A 5963-nucleotide genomic window follows, 5' to 3' on the forward strand; every position below is an offset into this window, starting at 1 on the left:
TCTTCGCATTAGGTGGCCAAAATATTGGAGCTTCAGTTTCAGTATCTGTCCTTCCAATGAGCACTCAGGGTTGATTTCCTTTTGGATTGACTGATTGGACCTTCTTGCAGTCCAGGGGACTCGTAAGAGTCTTCTCCAGCACCAAAGTTCGAAAGCATCGATTCTTTGGCGCTCAGCCTTCCTTATAGTCCAGCTCTCACAGCCATACATTACTACTGGGAAAACCATAGCTTTGATTAGATGGACCTTTGTCGGCAAGGTGATGTCTCTGCTTCTTACTATGTTGTCTAGGTTTACCATAGCTTTCCTCCCCAGGAGCAAGTGTTTTTTAATTTCATGGCTACAGTCACCATCTGCGGTGATCTTGGAGCCCAAGAAAGTAAAATCTGTCACTGCTTCCATTTCTTCCCCTTCTATATGCCAGGAAGTGATGGGGCCAGATGCCATGATCTTAGTTTTTTTAATGTTGAGTTTCAAACCAGCTTTTGCACTCTCCTCTTTCACCCTCAACAAGAGGCTCTTGAGATCCTCTTCGCTTTCTGCCATTAGGGTGGTATCGTCTGCATATCGGAGGTTGTTGATAATTCTCCCAGCAATCTTAATTCCGACCTGTGATTCATCCAACCCGGCGTTTCTCATGATGTACTCTGCATATAAGTTAAATAAGCAGGGCGACAATATGCAGCCTTGTCGTACTCCTTACCTAATTTTGAACCGCTCGGTTGTTCCATGTCTGGTTCTTACTGTTGCTTCTTGACCCTCGTACAGGTTTCTCAGGAGACAGGTAAGGTGGTCTGGTACTCCCATCACTTTAAGAATTTGCCACAGTTTGTTGTGATCCACACAATCAAAGGCTTTAGCGTAGTCAATGAAGCAGAAATAGACGTTTTTCTGGAATCCTCTTGCTTTCTCCATGATCCAGCAAACGTTGGCAATTTGATCTCTAGTTCCTCTGCCTCTTCGAAACCCAGCTTGTACTTCCGGTAGTTCTCGGTTCGCATACTGCTGAAGCCTAGCTTGTAGGATTTTGAGCATCACCTTGCTGGCATGTGAAATGAGCGCAATTGTGCGGTAGTTTGAACACTCTTTGGCGTTGCCCTTCTTTGGAATTGGAATGTAAACTGACCGTTCCAGTCTTGCGGCCATTGTTGAGTGTTCCAAATTTGTTGGCATATTGAACGCAGCACTTTAACAGCATCATCTTTTAGGATTTTAAATAGCTCAGCTGGAATACTGTCATCTCCGCTAGCTTTGTTGTTACTAATGCTTCCTAAGGCCCACTTGACTTCACTCTCGAGGATGTCCGGCTCAAGTTCAGTGACCGCACTATCATGGCTATCAGGGACATTCAGATCTTTCCTGTATAGTTCTTCTGTATATTCTTTCCACCTCTTCTTAATCTCATCTGCTTCTGTTAGGTCCCTGCCTTCTTTGTCCTTTATTATGCCCGTCTTTGCACAAAACGTTCATTTGATATCTCCGATTTTCTTGAAGAGATCTCTAGTCTTTCCCATTCTGTTGTTTTCCTCGATTTCTTTGCATTGTTCATTTAAGAAGGCCTTCTTGTCTCTCCTTGCTATTCTCTGGAACTCTGCATTCAGTTGGATATATCTTCCCCTTTCTCCCTTGCTTTTCGCTTCCCTTCTTTCCTCAGCTACTTGTAAAGCCTCATCAGACAGCCACTTGGCTTTCTTGCATTTCTTTTTCTTTGGGATGGATTTCCTTGCTGCCTCCTGAACAATGTTATGGATCTCCATCCATAGTTCCTCAGGCACTCTGTCTATCAGGTCTAATCCCTTAAATCTATTCCTCACCTCCACTGTATATTCATAAGGGATATGATTTAGGTCATACCTGAATGGTTTAGTGGTTTTCCCTATGTTCTTCAATTTAAGCTGAAATTTTGCAACAAGAAGCTCATGATCTGAGCCACAGTCAGCTCCAGGTCTTGTTTTTACTGACTGTATAGAGCTTCTCCATCTTTGACTGCAAAGGACATAATCAATCTGATTTTGATATTGACCATCTGCTGATGTCCATGTGTAGAGTCGCCTCTTGTGCTGTTGGAAAAGAGTGTTTGCTATGATCAGCATGTTCTCTTGGCAAAACTCTATTAGCTTTTGTCCTGCTTCATTTTGTACACCAAGGCCATGCCTGCCTGTTATCCCGGTGATTTCTTGACTTCCTACTTTAGCATTCCAATCCCCTATGATGAAGAGGACATCTTTTTTTGGTGTTAGTTCTAGAAGGTGTTGTAGGTCTTCATAGAACCGATCAACCTCAGCTTCTTCGGCCTTAGTGGTTGGGGCATAGACTTGAATTACTGTGATGTTGAATGGTTTGCCTTGGATTCGTACTGAGATCATTCTATCATTTTTAAGATTGTACCCCAGTACTGCTTTTCCCACCCTTTTGTTGACTATGAGTTCTACTCCATTTCTTCTAAGGGATTCTTGCCCACAGTAGTAGATATGATGGTCACCTGAATTAAATTGGCCCATGCCTGTCCATTTTAGTTCGCTGATTCCCAAGATGTCGATGTTCAATCTTGCCATCTCATGTTTGACCACCTCTAGCTTACCTTGATTCATTGATCTGACATTCCAGGTTCCTAAACAATATTCTTTACAGCATCGGATTTTCTTTTCACCACCAGACACATCCACAGCTGAGTGTCCTTTCGGCTTTGGCCCAGCCACTTCACTCTTTCTGGCGCTACTTGGAAATACCCTCTGCTCTTCCCCAGTAGTATATTGGACACCTTCCGACCTGAGGGGCTCATCTTCTGGTGTCATCTCTTTTAGCCTTGTGATACGTTCCATGGGGTTTTCTTGGCAAGAATACTGGAGTGGGTTGCCATTTCCTTCTCCAGTGGACCACATTTTGTCAGAACTCTCTGCCATGACCTGTCCATCTTGGGTGGCCCTTCACGGCATAGCTTATGGCTTCACTGAGTTACGCAGGCCCCTTCGCCGCAACAAGGCAGTGATCAAAACAGAATCTCCTCTCCCAGGTCTTGGCTAGGCTGAAAGTAAGAAAGACTCCAGCCGCAAGGAAAGTATCTACTAGTTCATCTCAGACTGCTAGGTTCCAGCTATAGCAGGCCTGGCTAGCAGATATGTGATCTCTCCACACATAGTAGAAACATATACAGTTCTTATAATTTAATACAGTACAGAGCTGGGGGTAGCACAGTGCAATCCCATGCATGTCTACTCAGAAGCAAGTCCCACTGAATTAAGTGAGAGTTACTCTGAGGTAAGTGTGGGTAGAGCTGGGCTTGGTAGGCTTTTCCCTCTCATTTAGGGTATACAGGAAGACACTTCTACTCATCCTTCACTCTTAGGATTACTGCCCAAAGGAAAAAGTAGAAGCATAATTAGCCTTAAATGTAAGGTCATTTATTTCCTACATTTAGAGAGCAGTGCTATGGCCCCTAGACACTGTGTGTGTGTGTGTGGGGGGGGGCATAGGATACATCCAATTCCTGGATCCAAGGTTGGAGTCAGTACTACGACCTCAGACCCAAGAGCCCAAGCTCCCTGCCCCCTCCCGCTCGCAGCTGCTATGGAGAGAACCACATTGGCTGCCTCTCTGAGTGCGGAGAAGACAGAAAGGGGGTGTTCCTGTGGGCGGGGAGGGGACTGGGGAAGTGGGGATATGAGTTATCTCCAGCCTCCATCCCTCCCCCACCCCGATGCCTCATCTAGATGGGTGCTGCTCCCACTCTGCATAGGATTCCAGTCAGCCTCTGGGTTTGGAGGCTGACAGGAATCCTGATAGAAATGAGCCCTTAGTCTGATCACATCTGCAGCTAAGATTTACCAGAAAAGGCAGAAGCATTAGATAACCTACATAAACTTTACAAAGTACCAAGTTCTCGTACAGTTGCCAACTCTGACCAAGGAAATTTTTGGAGATTTTTTCCAGACCAAAATCACATTTGTACATGTTGCTTTATGCCTCTAAATGCTGCTTAGAATTCACAGACCCATTTTCACCCCTTCTATTCACCTTTAAACAGCAAACCATGGGTAAAGTGTGACTCCCCAGGCAACCATTCATTCTCTAAGGCCAGTTCTGTCCCCTCCTAAGCTTGTGGTGTCATTGCTCCCTCCCTGCAGCTAGGCATGACTTTATACTAAATAAAAGATGATGCTTTCACCTTGCATCTGGGTTGGCTTGCCCTCAGCTTGCTTCCTTTCAATTTGTGTGGCCTCTTGCTGTTTTCAGCAGATCCAGGTTCTTTTTGAAGAAGTCGAGCAACTCTGTACAGGTCATGTTAAAGTTAATGTTCCGTTGCACTTACAGGTCAGTCTTCGCAATGCTGCTGCTCAGCCTGTTTCTGTCCTTGGTCCACAGTTGTACCATCAAACCAATAACTGTCTCATAGTAGTCGTGAGGAATGGAAAGAAGAGTGCAAATGGAAAGTTTGAAAGAGTCCAGTTTCTTTGGGTTGCCAGTGCTCTCTGGCATTCCTCCAAAAACCTGACATTTCTGATCTAACAGAGGGAGAGATTTATGTTCTTCCACACTGAATGCTGCCCACACAATCTTCACGCATTCCTTCCTTCCCTCCCACCCATAACACCCCTGACAGGAATTATGCCCTCAGTGCTGACTAACCTCGCAGTATGCGTTCAAAAGTGGGTAGAAGTGACAGCCACTGTGTTGGTACATGCCAAAGCACATCTTGTATTCCATTTCAACAAACTCAAAAAGGGCATAAGAGCCTCGACCTTCACTGAGGAGGAAAACCCATGGTATACTTTGAGGACAAGTGCTTCTACATCAAAACTCAAAGCCTTCATCCCATGTTTGAGGCAATTGTGGATTATTGGACGTTTATATCATACTGTATTTTAAGCTGTTTTAATTTCTGATTCACTGCCCTGTGTGTTCCAAAATTCATAGAGGCATTGTCAGCCACACAAGAACACGCAGTGCTAATGCTGGGATCATTCTGTAGAACGTTGGAGACCTATATTGCCGTTTCCTTAGTTGCCTCATTGTCACTGTAAAAATCAAGCAGTCCTGCTTAATTCCCCATCCCAGAAAATTAATGCACAGTTAACGGGATGAATTGCCAGTGTCCCTTGTTGGAGGTGCCAGATCCAACTGAAAAATTACATGCACACTCCAAGTCCTTAAGCAACGCTCTAGATATTTTGGTGCCAAAATATTTTCTGTTATACTAGTTGCTTTTGTCCATTCATAATAACTTTGCAGGGGCAATTTCAGATTTAGGCAATATTCTTAGAAGCCTTTTATTTGCAGTCTTGGCTTGCATAACTTAAATGTTGGGAAATACTGTGTTAAACCTGCTCCACTTAACTATTGTCTCCAGATTTTCTTGGGATGAGTCTGTTTTGGTAAAAAGAAAAAAAACAATGGGAGTTGTGGTGTTGTATACCTTTTTTCTTTACTGTGCCACTTACTGAATGTCACCGCCACCACTGGTTTGAGTTTTTGTTTAATAATAAAAAATAAGTGCATGCCCAGCACAGTGCAGACAGGCCTTCTCCTTGCTCAGCCACTGCTGCACGCTTTGCTACAGGGAACCACTCTTGGGCTTGAGGTCATTCCAGTGTATCTCACCAACACTTCCTCAAGGAGTATGTGTGTGGCAGTCTGAAAGTGTTGTTCTTGTTGTTTATTCGGTCAGTTGCTTCCGACTCTTCGTGACTTCATGGACCAGCCCACGCCGGAGCTTCCTGTCAGCCGTCGCCACCCCCAGCTCTCCCAAGGTTGAGTCCGTCTCCTCCAGAATATCATCCATCCATCTTGCCCTTGGTCGACCCCTCTTCCTTTTGCCTTCCACTTTCCTTAGCATCAGCATCTTCTCCAGGGTGTCCTGTCTTCTCATTATGTGGTCAAAGTACTTCAGTTTTGCCTTTAATATAATTCCCTCAAGTGAGCAGTCTGGCTTTATGTCCTGGAGTATGGACTGGGTTGATCTTCTT

This window comes from Heloderma suspectum, chromosome 2 (assembly GCF_057233095.1).
Source record: "Heloderma suspectum isolate Gila_16-S chromosome 2, 16-S_ref, whole genome shotgun sequence".
Taxonomy (NCBI): domain Eukaryota; kingdom Metazoa; phylum Chordata; class Lepidosauria; order Squamata; family Helodermatidae; genus Heloderma; species Heloderma suspectum.